This window comes from Rousettus aegyptiacus, unplaced genomic scaffold (genome assembly GCF_014176215.1).
Source record: "Rousettus aegyptiacus isolate mRouAeg1 unplaced genomic scaffold, mRouAeg1.p scaffold_m13_p_1, whole genome shotgun sequence".
Lineage (NCBI taxonomy): Eukaryota > Metazoa > Chordata > Mammalia > Chiroptera > Pteropodidae > Rousettus > Rousettus aegyptiacus.
The window spans coordinates 38,200,371-38,220,302 of record NW_023416284.1 but is presented as its reverse complement, the minus strand read 5'-3'; the positions used below and the strand labels follow the sequence as shown (position 1 = coordinate 38,220,302).

General features: G+C 38.9%; 1 protein-coding gene across 3 annotated transcripts in view; it reads left to right on the top strand.

The window, feature by feature from the left end:
- The window catches only part of DAB1 (DAB adaptor protein 1), a 1,029,186-nt gene that overhangs the window by 642,866 nt on the left and 366,388 nt on the right, over positions 1-19,932 (top strand). The window contains exon 1 of one of the 3 annotated variants that reach the window (XM_036228321.1): positions 18,744-18,875. The exons of the other annotated variants lie outside the window; for them this stretch is intronic. The gene's annotated coding sequence lies outside the window, so the exon portion shown is untranslated. Of the gene's footprint in view, positions 1-18,743; positions 18,876-19,932 lie in introns of those variants that run through there. 3 annotated transcript variants of the gene reach the window in all.

Below are 19,932 nucleotides of genomic sequence, written 5' to 3'. Positions count from 1 at the left end.
AGCCACACAATGAAGGAGTAGAGCCCAAACAGAAACCCAGAACTTGTGATTCTGAAATTAATATTCTTTTCTGAAAAAAAAAATATTGCAAAGGATCCACCACAAGATCGTTTACTCAGCAGGCAATTTCCGCCTCCTAACATCAAGTTTCTCTCCCCTAGAAAATGAATCTTTCTAATTCATTACCTAGTATACCCTCCTCTTTGCTCCTCCCACACCAAGAGCTTTAGTCATAAAATAATACCCAGTGGCACTTGTTTACACTTTAGTGTAAATTGAAGCCAATGTGGGCTCTTTCCTTTAGTCTTTTATATTTTAGTCTCTTACAACCTCCTCATTTTCTTTCAGTTGAATAATAGCAAGGCTTGTCTCCTGTTAAAAGAATTTCAGGAACATGAGGAACTTTAAAAATAGAGGCAACTAAAACTGTTGTCTCTACTAGAAATCCCCAGTAAAAAACAACCTGAGATATAGCCATGAACCTAATATATAAAATACCTTTTACCACAAGACTGGAAGCTCCCTAAAGGAAGGGATTATAGCTGTCTTGTTAGCTCTTGAATCCCCAATGGTTGGATACAGAGTCTGTTATATATTTAACACTCTAATTCTAGAATCAATAAAATCAACCTAACAGTTATAGCAAGTCGTGTCAAATATGTCACATTTTCATGAACCAAGCTGAAAAAATAAAGACTCTAAATGACAGACAGATTTGAGAAGAGCTTCATAGCCATTGTCAAAATTGGAAAAGAGTTTCCTAAGGCATGTAAATAATTCACTCTCTGCCTGGGAACCACTTATGGAATCAGGTCCAAAGACACTAATATAGTAAGAAGGGGTTGGGGATTCCAGCTGATTTGGTGGTAATCGGGATCTTCACAAGATGGCACACCTAGTTTCTTTGTTTATAATCACTATTTGTATGTAATATTTGCATGTTTTTATAAAGGCACAGAACAAGTAGAATCCTGACTTAGGTTTTATGTTCTATCAATACTTTTTTACATTTACACATTTCTCCTTTGAAATGTGGGCTTGTTATGTTGGGCTGTTTGTTGTGGGTTTGTTATAATGTGGTGGGCCAGTTGGGGAGTTGTTCTTCCCCTCCTGATACTTAGCAGTAGCCTCTGGACCCCAGAATCAGGTCAAGAAAAATGTTTATTGAAGACAAATTGAAATAATGTTGCCTGGGGGGAATCAAAATTCTAGTTAGAAACACACACACACACACACACACACACACACACACACACACACGAAAAATGAGCCCTAAGGTCAGAAGTGGGAAGATAAGGACCTAAACAACTTTTAGAGCATACAGTATATAAGGTTTAGTGATTTAGAATGAGGGTCAACAACAGTGTCAGGCCTATTATTAATGAGTATTTTCAGTTTGGTGTTGTATGTGTGTTTGTGTGTGTGTGTGTGTGTGTGTGTGTGCGCATGTGTGCGCATAGGGGTTAGTTTGACAGAATGATAGAATAAGACAGATTAAGTTGTATCCTATATTGACTTTCATTTCATGCTAGTGAGACCCCAAAATAGATGGAAATACTCTGCTGCTTGCAAGCAAGGATAATATCTTGGACAGCAATTTGTTTTTGTTGTGTCTAATAGATGCTCAATTAATATTGATTGTATTAATTAATCCATCAAAGGAGACAAATCTAATGATTCTTTGTTCAATATAATAATATAATACTTAAAAAATAATACACTTTAATGTTATTAGTTGTTGATTGGATTTTTGAATCTAACTCTCCAAGTTTGGAAGGTTTTTTTTTATGTAACTAGTTTATCACCTAGTAGAAAAGCATTAGTTGTGTCATTTATTAACTGGTTTAAGTTTTGTGTATTTTGTTTATTTTTCACGAAGGAGAAATAAAATTAATGTCTAAATTTAAGGTGCACTTCATAAATGTGAAGAAAAGTATGACAACAACTAAGCATTTACAATGATTTACATATACATCTTCGTTCATGTGTGCATGATAGCCAGTACATATAGTGCTATTTTTATAAACAATTGGGCAATGCAGGATTTGTCAAAATTTCCAGTTATCTGAGATTATTTAATGGATTGTCCCTGGGATAACTCCGAGAAGCTGTCTGCAAATATTCAAATTGACATTTTTACATAAGTAATAGTAAATAAAGTGGGGATCCTTTGTACTTGTATTTTTAAAGCAAGGTTATGTAAACATTTTTTTAAATCATTTTCTTTTTATTTTTTGTTTCCTGATTTATTGCGTGCCTCATTCTAGAAGCATTTCGAAGAAGCAAATTGAATTATATATGGATTTTCCTACAATAGTTGCTTCATTCAGAGAATTTAGAACAAGCCTCTGAAAATGTAGATCAGCTCTATGGTTTCTGTGCTAAGCCCTTCAATGACTCCTCTGCCCACAACCGAAAGGAATTCTGCTGGTGTCCTCTAATGTGTAAGGGAATCTTGGTAAGAGATGCTGCTGCAGTGAGGGCACGTGCTGACCTTGGAATTCCTGTACATCAGATTATAGATGCTGGATTTTATCTTGTAGATTCTGGGGAGCCATTAAATGCTTTTAAATAAGGGCATGGCATAATCAGATTTGAGTTTCACATTATATAACCATCATATAATATTTTTCTCTGGAAATCTAGTTTTGTATTGACCTCTCTGAAAGCAAAGCCAACAGAAGGAGTAAATCTTCCTCCAAAAACTAATGAAATATATTGAGGCAGTAACAAACAGTGCACGTTTGAGCACAAATAAATGTACACTTGTTATATCTCATCTGAGCAGTTGGCACTTGGTTTCTCAGAGAGATATAAATCTTCACAAGAATTTGTCTTTGGAACTTCTGTGAGAATTTTATCAGGGTGACTGGAGTCACCGGAAAGGAATTAGTTGGGGAGACCCTTTAGGTGGTGAAGAGTCTGGTGGGTGATTGGCTAAGGGAGGGATAACTTTTGTCCTAATAGACTCACAGAGTCCCCTTTATTTTGAAGCCTGCTGATCATTCTCCCACTCTTAAATGCCTCTTTGGAAAGAGTCAGGAAGGCATTTAAATCACTCAGTAGTTACCTCTATTACAGTACTTACAACTTATTTTGGTGACACTACCTGTTTGCTTATCTTTCTCTCCCATTATTTTGCAAGTTTTCTTGAAACAAAACTAGTCTTTCTTTTCTTTATCATCATCAGTGCCTAGCAGTACATCATTCACATGGAAGACACTCAGGAACTTTTTTTTGGATAAATGAACATATAAATGATAAAAAAAAAAATATGGCATTTCTAAATGGAAACAGAATAGTTTGTTCAGAGACAGATTTTGAGGGACATTTTGAAGGCTCCAGTCTCAAGAGTACTTAAGGATTATGATGGCTAAACTTACATATATATGGGTGAATAAGAATTGATCTGCAGCTGGGAGCTTCACTAAATGACTTTCTGGATTCTCCAGCTCCAACTGGATTCTCCAGATTTAGTCCCATATAATAAGTTCCAAGAAAGTAATATGCCAAATTCTACCAGTCACCATCGAGATCATTTTATAGACTGATATTAACATAAGTTAATGGTACATCTACACCAAGGATGGAACTATTGGGGACCAATGACAAAAATGAATGAGTTTTGGAACCAGATTTTGGAGGTTGACATTAATACTTACTGGATTAGTGCATGAGTGACTAGATAGGTGGATGGATAAGTGATACACAGATAGGTCAAGGTGCCTAAATTATAAAATTAGACTGGTGAAACAAAGAAATTCTGATTCCCAGACCTATACTGCTCATTTCCATACAGAGTCAGAAGGAAAAAAAGATTGATTTAATATCCTTTGTGTAGCGATAAAAACAGATGCAGTCTTTTTTGCCATGCAGCGGGTAACGTGGGAAAGCATTAAATTTAAACCACAGTCCTCAAGTGGAGTTATCTTTAAGTCAGAAAATAAGTGGGAAAGACCTTTGTTCTTCTGGAGTTAGTTTGTTCTATGCATTTTAATATATTTGAGGGTAGATTCTTAAATGAAGAGATAGTATCTGATAAGCTACTTAAATGTTTGAATGCCAGCATTTAAATCATAATTAAATCAAGTAAAATGTAATAGTAAATGTCTATCTAACGTTGATATTCCCTATTGGATTCTTGAAATTTCAGTGGATAAAATTTTTTCTCTTACAATTCTTGGGAATTAGTTCAAATTTATTTTATTATCAGTGTAGACCTACACATACTAACTAGTTTAATGACAATGAATGCTGAAGTCTTTGACTAAAGACAACAACATATCAAATTATTTTAATTAGAATGATGTAATAGTACTTAGGGAAGATACTCTAGTAGATGTGGGTATAGGAATTGTAAAAATAAATGCAATTTCCACCAGCCTGAGCTCGCTGCGTGATCTCTAGTAAGTCAGGTAACCTTTCTCAGTGCTTCTGTTCTCATTTATAACACAGGGAATATGCCTAGTTTAATCTTTAAGTTGATTTTGCATATTTAAGTTCTAAAGTGTTATATGCCTGTATTTTTATGAAATGAGTTCCAGTGTGATAAATTTTAAGAAATTATTTGAACACAATGTTCTATTCTTTGCAGTAAATTCTGGTATATAGTGATGAATGTGTGTGACTTTTCAATGAATGCTCACTCATTTATTCATTCAACCTGTAGTTACTGACGGGCACTAGAAACCTATAGGTAACAGTATTTGTTTCCTAAGGCTGCTGTAACGAATTACTACAATCTCAGTAACTTAAAACAACACATATTTATGGAGACTAAAAGTCTAAAAACAAGGTCTCCACACAGCTGTGCTTCCTCCGAAGGCTTTAGGGAAGAATCCATTCCTTTCTTATTCAGCTTCTCATAACTGCAGGTGTCCCTGGACTTGTGGCCATATTATTCCAATCTCTGCCTTTGTGGTCATATTGCCTTCTCCTATTGTCTGTGGCTTCTCTGTGTATTTATTATAAGGATACTTGTAATTGGATTCACCCGTATAATCCAGGATTATCTTCTTATCTTAAGAGCCTAACTTAATATACAAACATTGCAAAGATTCTTTCAAAATAAGGTAACAATCACAGATTTCAGAGATTAGGATGTGGATATATATTTCAGAGAACCACTGTTCAACCCACCACATTGACCAAACAAACACAAAAACAACAAGCAAACAAGAACATTGCTTTGTCCTTGTAGAGCTTATAGTCTGCTGGGGGAAATAGATATTAAGCCAAGACATAATTATAAAATTAATTATACTTTATATATAGTTATAAATGCATAGTTATAAATAATAATTGAGTCTATAAAAGGAAACTACAGAGTGCTTGGAAGATTTTAACCAGGGGACCTCATTAAAGATAGGGGTCAGATCAGACCTCTGAACAAGTGACATGTAAGATAAGCATCAATGAGTGTACAAGAACTGGGGCCTGGGGAACAGCAGAGGACCATTCCAAGCAAACAGAACATTACTTGCACAGACCTTGAGATGTGGACTTGTAGAAGTGAAGGAAGGCCATTGTGGATGAAGTATACTGAGGATGGGGAGAGTGGAATGAGTTGAGGCTGGGTCACATCATGGAGGGACTTGAAAGTCTTTATCAAGACTTTTAGAAACCTAAATACGTTGAGAAACCATTGATAAGTTTTAAATGGAAAGGTCTGAATTATGTTTTTATAATGTTACTGTGGCTAATATTTGGGACATGTGTTATGGGAAAATGAGTAAAAATGGAGGTTTTGGGGGAAGGATGCTAGGCAAAGGATGGCTATTGCTTGTTCCAGGGTGATGGCAGGAGATGTGATGGAAGTAAATAAGTTTGAGTTACATTTTGGAGGTAGAATTAAAATGATTTGAAAAAGGACTGGCTATAGTGAAATGAGGCAGAGGGACGCTTCAAGGGCGGCTTTCAGTCTGCTGGAAGAGTAGGCATTAAACAAATGACCATAATAGAAGGATTCATATAGTGATTATATAATACAGATAAGAGAAGTGATGTGCCTGCAATGAGGTTGGAATGGGGTAGATAGAATAACAAAGTTTGAATTTGGCTTCAAGAAATGTTAATTAGGTAAAATGGTGAACAGGGGCATTTTATATAGAGAGAAAAGAAAGAGGAAAAAATTCAGAGACATGAAATATATGATGTGTTCAGGGAGCAGGGAAATATACAAAGACACTCTCTATGGAGTGTCTGTCCTTCCTACTGCAAACCCATTTCAACTGAGTGTGACCATCTTAGATCATGCCACTCAACTAGGAACTACAGATTCATAGCTCCCTAAAGTGCATAAACATTATGATTGACTTAATCCAGATGAGGAAGAGTCCCAATAATGAGGTGTCCTCTTTTTAGAATTTGGCAGTATTTGTTAACTTTCTTTTAGAAGAACATTGTGTATCTATGGTAGACTTGTTTAATTTTTACTTTTAAATGAATACTCAAGATTTCAGGCTCTTCTGTTCTCAGAGTTCGTGAGTAGTGGTATTTGGGCAGAGGTGTGATTCAACAGGGAGTAGGAGAAGGAGCAGAAAGAAATACCTGAAGTAAGGGCGAATTGGATACTTTTAGCAGACACAGCATTCTGAGAGCAGAAAGAAGGATCATTCAATCTTCTTTCTGCTCTCAGAATGATGTGTATACTAAAAATTTGGTCCTATTTCTCAAATGTTCAAAACCCTTTGATAGTTTTCATTCACCTGCATCAGTAGTGTCCAAAATAATTTACATTGACACACATGTGACATTCACAGGGTCAGCACTCTTCCATGAAATACCCAGACTCATTGACACTTCTGGGCATACCAGCTGTATCTCTATCATTTTTCTCCCACTCAGGAAAACATATGGGAGTGCAAAAGCATGAAACTAACATTTTTATGTGATGTAATATACCACCAAAGTAAATGCTTGCAAACATGGGGAATTTTATGATCGGTGACTATTGTCTGTAGAGAAAAGCAGCTCGCTCAAATAATAAAATACGTACCAATGACTTAATGCTTACCTAGTATGACTCACATCATGACTTTAGGAAGTTTGAATACAGGGAATTACAGGGTTGTTGCCACAGCCCTTCATGGCTACATACTGGAATATCGGGGCTTATTATTCCTAGAATTACTTTTCTAGAGACACCTGAGTGAACCAAAAAGAGATATCCACGTCCAAATTAATGATTTCTACTGACAGCCATTGATTTATTATTTCTTACCACATATCAAGTACTATGATAAAAATTTACAAAAGTTATTTTATTTAATAATTAAAATAGATACCAGAGGAAGCTATTATTACCCCCATTATAAAGGAGAGATTAGTGCAGCTGAGAATTAAAGAATTCACCCAAGTTCACACCTACATAGAGTCAGAACTAAGATTCGAAATAAAGGGAGCCACGCCCAGAGACCAATGCTCCACTGTGAGCGCTGCCAGGATGATGTATCATGGCCAAGACTGAGGCCATCACTGGCCAGATGAAGTCCTAGCTGGAGAAGAGGGCAAACTAGAAGCACTTCATTTTTAAGGCTGTGGAGTTCAGGAGTTAGCTAGGGACTAACTGCTTCATTAAGGTTCAAGTTGATGATGACTTTATACACGTGAGTATTTCAGAGTCTCCTGCGTGAAAACATGCCCTACAAGGGCAGGTATGATGAGCTGACATATTTCTAGTTTCATGTGATTCCCTGTCCTCTGTGATCTCCTGTCTGGGATGATAAATAAATGTGATCATAAGTGAATGGCACTCTGTGCCACTTGGGATGGAGATGTCACACACCTCTCTATGTCTCTGTTCTGACTTTTATAGTGTTGATTTTCCTCTCAATCAATTATCTTAAGTAAATTGCTTTCGACGAGGGCTTATATTATCTCTAAATACATATGTTTTTAAGTCTTTGCAAGAAAAAAAAATAGAACTAAAGTTATCATTTAAAATCGTATGCTCTGATTACTATTCATGTTTTATTCTTTATTTATAAACATACAGTTCAGGGCATAAAAAGGAAAGGCTCTGTACTTCTAATTAGACTGGAAATATCTCTTGGAGAACAGCAATGGTAATAGGACACTCTGACGATATCATATCTCCCTAAGAACAGAAGGGCAGATAAAAGCTGTGGAGAGTTTTACCTTAGCATCCTTTGACAACATTACCCAAACCTTACTCCTCTCTAATTTCTTTCCCTCTCTCCCTCCCTCCCTTCTGTCCTCTCCTCACTTCTCTTTTTTTTAACCCATTTTCCTATCTTTCTTCACAACTCCCAATTAGATTGTGGTCTCAGCATTTCTAATCATTTTCCATCTCTTCGTAAGGTACTCCTCATAAGATTTTGATTGATGACTGTTCAATGGTGGAATTACTACCACATCAGCTGAATCATCCTTGATATTAGTGCCGTGACAGAAGTTGCATATGTCTCTTTCTTTCCCTCTGCTGTTTATAAGGAGCTTAGCATCTACTCTAAGAGATTACAATCTCTTTGGGGGATCCAGACGTGTGAAAAATGGCTCTAACACATAGCAGAGATCAAGATTGGAAATAGACACAACATATAAAGATAGCAAAAGAGAGAATGAAGGGAGAGGGACTTCATTTAAACTAGATCTTGGAGTTTGGGAAGGATTTCAATAAATAAGAATGGGGAAGGGTAATTGTGTAGGAGAAAATAGCATGAACAAAGGAATGGAGGTAAACATGTAGAAGGTGTGGTCAGGAAAAGATCTGTCATCGGCTATGATTTGACCAAAGGTATACATGAGTATGCTGCTAGAATAAGATTGTGAGATGAACTAGGGAAACAAAGAGAAATGAACTATTTTTTAAATCACTGAAATTCTAGCACCATAATTGTTGAAAGGTACTCATCTTCTCCTTTACTTTCATCATCATTGTCATTGTCGTAATCACCATTATCAAAATCTACGATTGCGTAGCTTTTTTTTTGTAATTTCTTAGTCATTACTTCATTTGTATTTAAAACCTCTTCAGCAAATTGATGGCATGGTTTCGATAGAAAATAACAAATAATTCTGGCTTATACAATAAAAAGGATATCATTGACTCATTATTATGGTAATCCTGTATGGCTTTACCCAGTGACTCAGTGATTTGACAGACTGTGATTTCTTTTGGTGTCCTGGTTTTGACCCCCTTGGGTCCAGCTTTATCATCAGGCCTGTTACCTTTATAACCCCAGCTATTGCCACCTTGGCTACAGGTTAGTTTTGTCTCACTATATTTAGCACAAGTCCGATTGGACAAGGTTACTTTCTCTGCCAACCCCTGATTTAACTACTCTGGCCAAGGGGATGGAGCACATTGACTGGCTTCACTTAAGTCATGTGCTTCAACGCAGAGCTGAGGGTAGAATCAGCTTCTGAGAAATCGCATACTTCTCCAAACGGGAATTGGGGTTTTTAGAAAGGGAGAAATGGGGTGAGTGTAGCTGGGATAAATGCTAAAGGGGAAACTAAAGAGTATCTTTTAATGAAATATAGATATTTTTACTGACTTTATACCTGAGGAATGGAAGTTGGTAGTACTCTTAGTTGGGCAAAGATGAAACTTTCTCTGAGAAGAGAAAAATGTTGAGAGAAAAAAGTTTACCTATGCTGTATATGTTATCATGGAAATCCAGAAGCTGAAGAACTGTCGCTATTCTCTCTGGATAGACAGGACAGACAAGGTCAGGGTTTGTGACCCTAACCAAGTTGTTTAATTTCTATTAGCTTCTTTTTCTCCCCCTCACCCCACATTCTCCTTCTTCTTGTTCTTTTTTCTGTTTTTTTTTTTTTTCCTGGAAAACTAGAGATAATAGTAGCAACGACTTTATAGGGTTGTTCAGAAAATTAAAGGAGATATTTGCAAATATTGGTGACCAAATGCCTTTCCATTCATTATGTGTTAAATCCTCAAAACATTCCAGGGAAGTAGCTGAGGGCATTCTAAGAGATGAGATTGCCGAGGTCTAGTAGTCTAGTATAGTCATTAGCCACAGGAAATACCAAAGCAGTCTCGTGATTCTAAGCCTTACTCACTCTCTTCCCACTGCACTGTGCTGATTCTCAAAGGGCTCTCCAGCTCTCTGTATCTTCACCCTGCCATTAACAGTATCCATACTAAGGGAATTACACATGCAAATTATTATTAGCACAAAAACAGATAATTACTATTTTTTAAAAAATATTTGTGTCGTCACAGAAGATCTTTGTGTTAGACATTTTTTAGCAATGAATGGGTGAACTAAAGGGCTTGCAGTTCATTCTTACTGTCATTAATTCTAAATAAGAAATTCATTTACTGTCACTTATGTTCCTTAAACAATATAAAGCAAAGAGTGACTACAGAGTAATCTTATCCTGTAAGGGCTGGGGCAGAAGCTGGGAATCATCACCTAGCCCAACCTTTTAATTTACATATGAGGGAAATGTTGGCTTGAATAGGGAAGGTCACATAATTAATTAGTAGCAGAGCTGTAGCTAGAACCTATTTTCTTCTGTGCCAAAGTCTTGTCATTAAAGCATGAATGCTTATCATCTGACTCCTATTTGTTTTGGAATTACCTGATAATTTAAAACATTGTTGGGGGCATAGGCTAGAGAGACAATGTGCTAAAGGCTCCTAAATGAAAATACGTTAAGAATCCTTCACAAATTCTCTTGTGCTATATTGATTTTATCTTGAAATTTCTACAGTACACTTTTTGGGGGAAAAGCAAGTATCTCTTTATATATTGAACAGTTACGTTTGAGTTCTGCCAATGCAACAGTATGAACTAAAAACATTTTACATTAAAACAGAGCAGAGCAAATTGCTTATGGTAACCACTGCATAATGAAGGAACACAATGAAGAATTATAGTTCAAATTACTTATCAGGTCTCTTCCATTTTCTAAGTTTTTAAAGTAGAAAATTGCACAGTATAATTACAGTAAGTTAATTTGCATTCATATTACAATTCAATGAGCAATTACATTCTTTTTATTTAAAAAAAATATTTTATAAAGTGTTATTTGCATCAATATATTTCCAGGAAAGAGTGGCAACTTTTTCCTTATGTGGTTTTCATACAAATTAAACCACACTGGGCCATTTGGTATAGAGTTGTAGCCTCTTATTGGCTTTCGGGGAAGCGTTTGAAATGTGACTGGTTTCAGAGCTTTTGGATAAGAGCTCTTCGATGCATCACAGAATATTGTGGTTTGGAAGAACATAAGGGTCTTATTGCTCAAGACACTTTTCTCCCATTCACTTCCACCATCTGAAGCTTGATTTCTCTATCTCATTTCTTCCAAGCCATGATCCAACATCTATTTGTTTAACTCCTATGTCAGGAAAGCCTTGACCTGATAACAACCACGTCGTGACTGGATGGTGCTTTCATTTTCTGGCAGGTGCTCCATTTTGGTTGAACCATTCTTGCATTAATGTTCTTTAAAGAGTACTTTTTTAATACATTTATTGCTGTGGCAGTGCCATACAAAACATGGAGTACTCTTTTTATATTGAGTGTGTATAGCATTTTATTCAGGACGTGGAATATTAGCACAAATATCTGTGTTGGGGTATAATAGAGTGGTACTTATATTGTCTATGGGGACTGATCAGTTGTTCCACTTTTTCTATGCCTACTTTTTAAACAAAAATTTTTAATTAAGGTAAAATAAGGCATCTATAGAAATGCGCAGATCTTAAGAGTCGTTTGATTGGTGTCTTTCAATATGTTTTTAAAAGTCATCTGTGTTGCTGCACCTACCAGTAGTGTTTTGTTTCTTGCTTAGGATTATTCTACCTTATGATATTCTACCATTTGGTTATTTCTTCTACTGTGGAAAGATATTTGTTTTAATTTGACCTATTATGAATAAAGCTGCTATCAACTTTCTAGTGTGTGTGTGTGTGTGTGTGTGTGTGTGTGTGTGTGTGCATGTTTTATTTCTCTTGGGTAAGTACCTACAAGGGAATACCTACAATTGTTCATAGGATAGACCTATGTTTAACTTGATAAGAAAGTGCCAGGCAATTTTCCAAAATGATAATACCATTTTACACTTTCAGCAGCAATGTATAAGAGCTCTACATTGTCACCAATATTTCATGTTGTCAAACTTTCAAATTTTAGCCATTTTACTAGTTGCAAAGTAATATCTCATTATGGTTTTATTTGCATATTCTTGTGACGTTGAACACCTTTTCATGTGCCTATTGGCCATTTATATATCTTCTTTTGTAAAGCATCTGTGTTCAAGTGTTCTGTCCATTTCAGTTAGGTTGTTTATCTTTTTATTACTAATTAGTAGGAGTCTTTTCTATTTTCTGGATTCAAGTCCTTTGTCAGATTTATGTATTGTGAATATTTCCTCCAGGTTTGAGGTTTACTATTGATTTACTTATTGCTGTTTTGATCAGTACACATTTTAAGTTTTGAAGAAGTCCAACTTATCATTTTTTTCCTTTATGTTCAATGATTTTTTGTCCTCTCTAAATCTGTGCATATCTCCAATTGTGAAGACACTCTCTAAAGTTCTTCTTTAGAACCTTTAACATTTTAGGAATTCTATTTTTTTCTATATATGGTGTAGGGAAAGGGTTGAGGTCAAATTTTTCCCTATATGTTCATCCAGTTGTTCCAATATCAGGTTTTGAAGACTTATATTTTCTAAATAAATGGCGTTGGCACCTTTGTATAAATATAAAACAAGTCAATTGACTGTACATGTGTTGGTCTATTTCTGGATTTTCTCTTCCGTTCCATCTTTACCTTCCCATATACATTTTAGAATTAGTTTGTTAGTTTTTTGAAAAAGCAAGCAGAAAATTTTTATTAGGATTGTGTTAAATGTATAGTTCAATTTGGAGAAGTGACATCTTATCAGTATTGAGTTTTCCAAACTGTGAATATAGTATTCCTCTCCATTTATTTGGATCTTCTTTGTTTTCCTCAACATTTTGCAGGTTTTGGGGTGGAAACCTTGCATAACTTTTGTACATTCTATTCTTTTCTTTGTGTCGTAGTTATTGTTAATAACATTTTAAATTCTGCAACCATCTTTCTGAGTGTGCAACTTTGAGTAAAATATTTAACTCCATGAGTTTATTTCTATCTTGTCAATTGTGAATTCATGTTCCTCCTAGAACAAGGCCAAGTATAAATATATACAAATAGCTTTTGGGGGTTCCTTACGTAGTAAGTTGGCTAATATAAAGAAAGTTTATAATGCAATACTTGGAATATTAGAATGTTTTTTAGTCAAAGGGGGGGGGGAGACTTAAACTGGCTTAAATTATAGAGGGAATATTTTGGCTGATATAACTGAAAAATCTGGATGGGGGATGGTAGTTGACTTCAGGCATGGCTAAACTAAAGCCCTTTCACAACATCCTCATAAATCTCTATTTTTCTATCTCTTAGTTTTGTTTTCTTCTCTGTTAGTTTTATGCTCTGCAGGATTTTTCTTATGGAATGGGCTCCTGCAGATGCAGGCTTAATATCTTTCCAGTTTCCAGTCCAGTGGTAAAGAGAAAGCATTTTTCTCAGTTGCCCTCTCAAAAGTACACAGGCTACCCATTTGCCCATCCTTGAATTATGGCCAAGAAATTTGTTGCACTGTCCATTCTGGATCTGGGGGATATTGTCAGCTCTACCAGAGCTAAATAGAAAAAATATTATTTGATGGGTGACTGGTTCCCCAAAGAAAGCTGGGCATCATTTACAGAAGAAGGAGGAATGGCAACCAGAGAGGCAAACAAGAAATATCTGTCATACCTTTAACATAGTAGTCACAAAATATATGGTTCTTCTGATTCTTCTCTGTCCCTGATACTCTCTAGGCATCAGAAACTCAGTCGTTTTCTGATAGCTTTTAGTCTACTCTTACTTTCAAGTACTAACATTACCTTAAGCTCCACTTTATGAGTGAAAAAAATTGGGGGTTTGTATTCGGACTTAAGAGCCCGTTGACAATCACTTTAGAGCTCCACTTTGTTTCTACTGTGCATTTAGCTAAAAAGAGCAGATTGGTGGCATAAATGCAATTGCAGTGTTGCTACTCTCCTCTGCCCCCTCCTTGGAAAAATGAGTGCTATTTATAGTGACTGTAAACCAGAGTCAAGTTTACTAATAGTGCCATACAACCTTTCCCTGGAATCAAGCAAGGCCAGTATTGTAAAAGAAGGGATATTCTGTTTTGAAGCCACACAGAAATTTATTTTGTTGCTTTTTTGACCTCAGAAGAGAAATAGCAATTGGATATTTTACTTGTTTCTTGGGCATACAAGAAAAGTGTCTGAAATGTGGATGATGTAAGGTTTAAGGGTGTCCCCCTTCTCCCCCCCGCCCCCGCTATAGGGAACATATATTTTTCTGCTTTTTTTTTTAAGTGGACCCCTTTACTTTTACAATAAATTCCAAAGTCCCAAACATAGAAAACCAGGACCTTTTCAATTCATTTATGTTGTTTTCCTAGAGTCGACTAGAGCCACCCCCCAGAGAAGAATCTTTTTAATGCTTTCATACATTCTCTTTTCTTTGCCAGAAATACCCTTCCCTGTTTCATCTGGTTACTCATTATCTTTCAAGATGCTATCACTTCCTTTATGAAGTCTTCTTAACATCTTACATTGGGTTAAAAAAAAACCCTCTTTGATATGCCCCTAGCATCTTGTACTTAGCAATATCAAAGCATTTATCGCAATGCAATGTAATGATGTGTTTCCTTCACATGGGTATGATTTGTTTGAGAGTAAGTGTTTTAAAATTTTTATTTATTTTTACTTCCAATGCCTAACACTGTGTCTGGTATAGAGGAAGCAATCAGTAAACATTTTTTGAATAAGTGAGAACAATCTGAGTTTGAATGAATTTGAGTGAAAGGGACTGTGAGAGACCTATTATTTTTACAAACCTTTGAAATTTTGTGCATTCAATGTTAGTATACGTTGAACACGTGATGTCTCTAAAAAGCTTGGTAGAAATTTTCCTACTGAACATTATTGAAAATTTTATTAATTTGAGAACTTTATGTGTATAGAAATATTAGCATATTCCTGGCATATGCAAGCACTGCAAGCTATTTAATAAGTGATGGCTATGTAATAATTTGTGTTTGAAACTTCCAGAGCTGACAGCACAAATAATTTTATTATTCTCCAGCCAGTGAGAGGTATATTTGAAATAATCGTAGGAATAAATAGAATTTTAAATAATATAGAATACACAAAATGGACTACTTTGCATTCCTTTCTTTGGAAGAGGAGTTACTGCTAGTTGGATTTATGATTTTTGGCATTTGGTTTTGCTTTCAAGCACGGGTCAGCTTCAAATAGCACTTAAATAAGCTGGCCCTCTGAGTATCTTGAGAATCATGTGCATAGGGATAAATTATGTGAAGTTCAATAAAACCCCTTTGCCTTTCTGCGTGCTACTCATGTCCATGTTCTTTACTCAATTGAGCTTCTCAAAGGCAGGCTCTGTTTCTGATTTATCAATCATTATTTCTAATACCTAGTACAGTGCCTGATATACAGAATGGCTTCCATAAATATTGTTGTTGATTTAAAATGAACTATATTGGAATTATTCTGGAAAGAGAACCCATATTTATGATATGACCTATTCTATTCCCACCATGTCTAACACATTTTCTAATTTAAGGCTCACAGCAATTTTATGAAGCAGATGTCTCATTAAGCAGGTATCATTATTGTAGAACTGAGAATTTTGAAGTTCAGAGAGGTAAGTAACTTGTCAAAGATAACTCAGGCCTATCAGATTCCAATCTATATTCTTCTACCCAGTACGTACCAATAAGAGTACCTTGTCACTGGGCTATTGTGAAGATTAAATGAGGTAACATATGGGAAGCACCCAGAAGGGTGCCTGGAACATAATAAGCAATATATACATCTTTGCTGTTCTTATTTGTTATTTCTCAGAATAGATGATAAAGGAATGCATGTTGATTTTTTCCTTAAGCCCAACTTAATACAAATGGCATTGTTATTTAAATGAGAAGAAAAGAAAAAAACACCTTAAATTTTAGATGAGTAGTTTCTTGACATATTTAACATAAAATCAGTTAAAATAGTACTGTAAAATTTGATTTGGCTTAACCTGTAAGACTGTTAGGTCCTTGGGCAGCTGTTTGTAGTTAGAATCTATCTATATATTATGGTCTACCGCCGTGCTACCCTGAACAAGCCCTCCCGCCTGATCTTGTGCAGCTAAGCAGTCAGGTCTCATTAGTACTTAGATGGGAGACCACCTAGGAAGACCAGGTGCTGTAGGTGTAAAAATAAAAAAAAATAAGGAATCATACCTTGACAAGGTCCTTGCAATCTGTGAGGTCAACCAAGGGTTGCCTGGAGTTGGGAACAGCAGCAGCTTTTTTGTTGCCTCTGATGGATTTAATGGGAATTTGCCCGGTTTCCGTGGTGGACCACGTCCAGCACTGAATAGAGATAGTTTTACATGAGTCTCTTCCATTTCTATTACTCTTCCAACTCAGCGTCTCACATACCCTTCAATGTCTATAATCATGTCAACTGGAGACACAAGGTGGAAGTGGAGCGAAGGCAACAACTCTTATATGCAGGGTCTTAAAATATACGTAAATCTGTTTGATGTTCCCTGGCTATCCTCTAAAGCACTGAGAAATTTAGGAATATTTTTATTTTGGTAGAGTCAATGAAAAGTTAGACCTATGTCTGATCACCTAAAGTTTGACATTTACCCCAGCCCCTTGAAAAGTATAATAGTTTTCTATACTCATTCCTCTTATTTTAACCAAGTCTTCTTGATTTGTCTGTGTTGTGTGTGTGTGTGTGGGTGTGTATTATATATATATTATATATATATATATATATATATATATATATATATATATAGAGAGAGAGAGAGAGAGAGAGAGAGAGAGAGAGAGAGAGAGAGAGAGAGAGTGTGTTAGTTCAAATTCCCGAGGTCTGCCTTTATAGATGAGAAAACTAAAGTGTTTGGTAGCAACTCTTGGCACTCTCCAAAACTTTGAAAAAGTTGGAGAGACTTGAGCCAGTTTTCCCATCCCCACCATTAGATTTTCTGGTCATGCCCAGGAGTAAATAGAGTAATATCAAGGGGGACACCTCCCTCCCACCTTGTTGGGAGTTTCCTCTGATCAACTATTCTCCCAAGATTGCATCCTGCCAATGACCTCACACATTTTTCTTGTCTCTGTGTAAATTGCTATCTTTTCAGGAGGTACATGACAGCCTCCTTTTGCAGCGGCCTCCATTTGTACAAAAGCTGTTATTACGGAATAAGTTTAATGGGTCGTGAATTTTGTGGAGAAAAGGGAGGGTCTCTCGATAACTTGGTATGTACCAGCCATGGGCCTATTGGCTCCACGAGGAGTGCATTAGGCTAAATATTTTTAGCCCATTGACTCTGGAGGTAATAACCCTAAATGCTTCATTAAATTTTCATGGGTGAGTGACAGAAGCTATGAGGGAAAAAAAAACCAAACTCAAATCCAATCCACCACATTAGCTTTATTATTACACAGCTGGAAGACAGGCAGTTGTGGCCCCTAAAAAGGATAAAAATAAACTTTTAAAGGAACTGTTGTTGCCTGTCTCTTCCTTTCTCAGGCCCTGATCCAACGGGGCAGGACTTGGTTTGATTTTTCCTCCCACACCTGGCATTTTGGCCTCTGGAGGCGAGTATACCACAACAGGCATTTACTTGAGTTGAATCCAGTCTCAGGGTAGAAAAATTTCCAGACCGACACAAAATTTTCTGCCGTTTATTGGATTTTTGTAAACTAGGACCAGAGCTGGGGCCTTCTCCTGAGCCCTGTTCTGAGGCTTCTCCTCGCCCAGGCATTCTAATCAAGGGAGTAGGGAGAGTTAAGGAGGAAGCAGGAGAGCTGGGTGTGTAACTGGGGCCTGCATACCCTCAGGGGCCTGAGCCCCTCCCTGGGATTGATGAAAACGTGACAGATGCAACCCTCCCCTCCGCCCAACTTTGCCTGGGAAGCTTCAGTGTAAACCAGAACTGCCAAACCAGGTTTGGCGGCTGGGAGCTAGCGCCCCCCTCCTGCCAAGGGGCGTGGGGGCAACACATCTTCGCCGAACTTGCGTTTCCAGTTTTCGCCCACTGGAACTCTTTATATTTGGGTGCGCGTATGTTTAGAGGCTTAGATGAAAGAGTAGGCCCTAGAGAAAAATGAGGGATGCCAGGCGAGGGCTGCTGCTGCTAGTGATAGTGACGAAAACACTGGGTACTTTGTGAAATCCGAATCTGGTAGTTTTTCTCACTTCTCTCCCTCACCCCCTCCCCGCCGGCGCAGCCGGGGCGGGGACCCCGTGCTCTCTGCTTGGCTCTCCCCCTCCATGCCGGGATGGGGAGTGAGCGCAAGGGCTCCAGAGGAGCGACTACGAACCGCGGCGCCCCCGCTCGCTCGCTGGCTAGCTCTTCCTCCTCTTCGTCGCCACCGCGACTCGGCTAAGCTCTCGGAGCGCGCTCCGGCGGCGCAAAGAGTGCCCGGGTGGGAGCAGGAGCAGCAGCCGCGAGCCGGGGGCGAGGGACGCACGGCGGGCGGCCAGGAGGCGGCGGCCCGGGAGTCATCAGGTGAGTGGCGCCAACCCGGACCCGGCGGGCGTGGGGCGGGCGAGGCGGGGGCTGCGGGAGGAGGCGGGTCTGCACGCGGGGAGGTCTCCTCCCCCTGCTCTGACGCGGGGTCTGTGGCTCTCGGGAGGATGGACCCAGCTCCGCGCTCGCCGGGGCTTCCCCGGGCTGGAGAGCGCGCCTGAGTGCCGCCGCCCGCCGGGCATGGGGAGCCGCTTCCCGGGCGGCTGCGGCAGCGGACGAGGATGCTTGCGGCGAGCCGAGGTGAGGCGCGGCAGGGGCAGGAGTTCGGCAGCGGCAGGTGCCGCGACGGGGACACGGCATCCGGACACCTGGGGCCCCCGGGCGAGCAAGAGGACTCCTGGGGCGCCCCTCTCAGGAGTTTGGCTAGGGGTGCCACGGGGTCTGCGACTTCAGTTTTCCTTCCGCTTCCCCCACTTGCTGGAAGAAAGGGGCGACCGCTGCTCCTTCCTTCTGGGTCTCCCCTACAACCCCTGGTCTCCCTACATCTGACCACGCGCTGTCCTCCCTCCAGACATGCTCACCCCAAATACTCATCTCTCTCCAGGACCGCTTGCACCCTCTTTCCTCCTGTGCTCCCGCCTCTACGCATCCACGGACTTTTCCTTCTCCCGGTCCGAAAGCTACCGGGTGCTTCCGAGCTCTTTTCCCTGACTCGCTAGCGGCGTCCCCGGGCCGGACCCTCTTCCTTACTCGCCTCGAACCCGCTTTTCACTTCTTTGCTCCCTTACTTTTCTGCCGCGCTGAGGTTCTGCTCCGATCTGTGTAAAAACCGTTTTTATCCCAATAACCCCTACCCTTTCGCAGACGCCATTCAGCCTTCTCCGACCCCAGCCCTTCCCCGCTCTTCCTTCGACTCGATTCTCTGCCTCTCTCACCTCCATTCCACTCCCACCCCGATAGGTTGGCTCCCCAGCCAGCCCCCAGCCCCTCATCTCTCTTCTCCAGACTCGACGCTCTACCTCAGATGCAGAGCGCAGGTTTTTTTTTTTTTCCTTCTTATTCTCTCTCTCTTTTTCTCTACTGGGGAAACTTTAAAATCTCTGTCGTTTGGCTCATAAAGAAGCCCGAAAAGGAAGACTCAGCTGCCAAGAAAACCTGGAGTCAGCGATGGTGGGAGTTTGTGTCGCAGCGTCGGAAAGGGGCTGTTGGATGAGTGTACAAAGTAAATTTCGAAACAACGATGGTTGCGGTAGTTGGGACTCTCCTTCCCCCGCTGGGCTCGTCCCGCGGAGTTGTACTGTGACCCTTGGTGGGACGGCGTGTCTTTTCTCTGCACTTTTTAAAGAGCCTCCCCCCC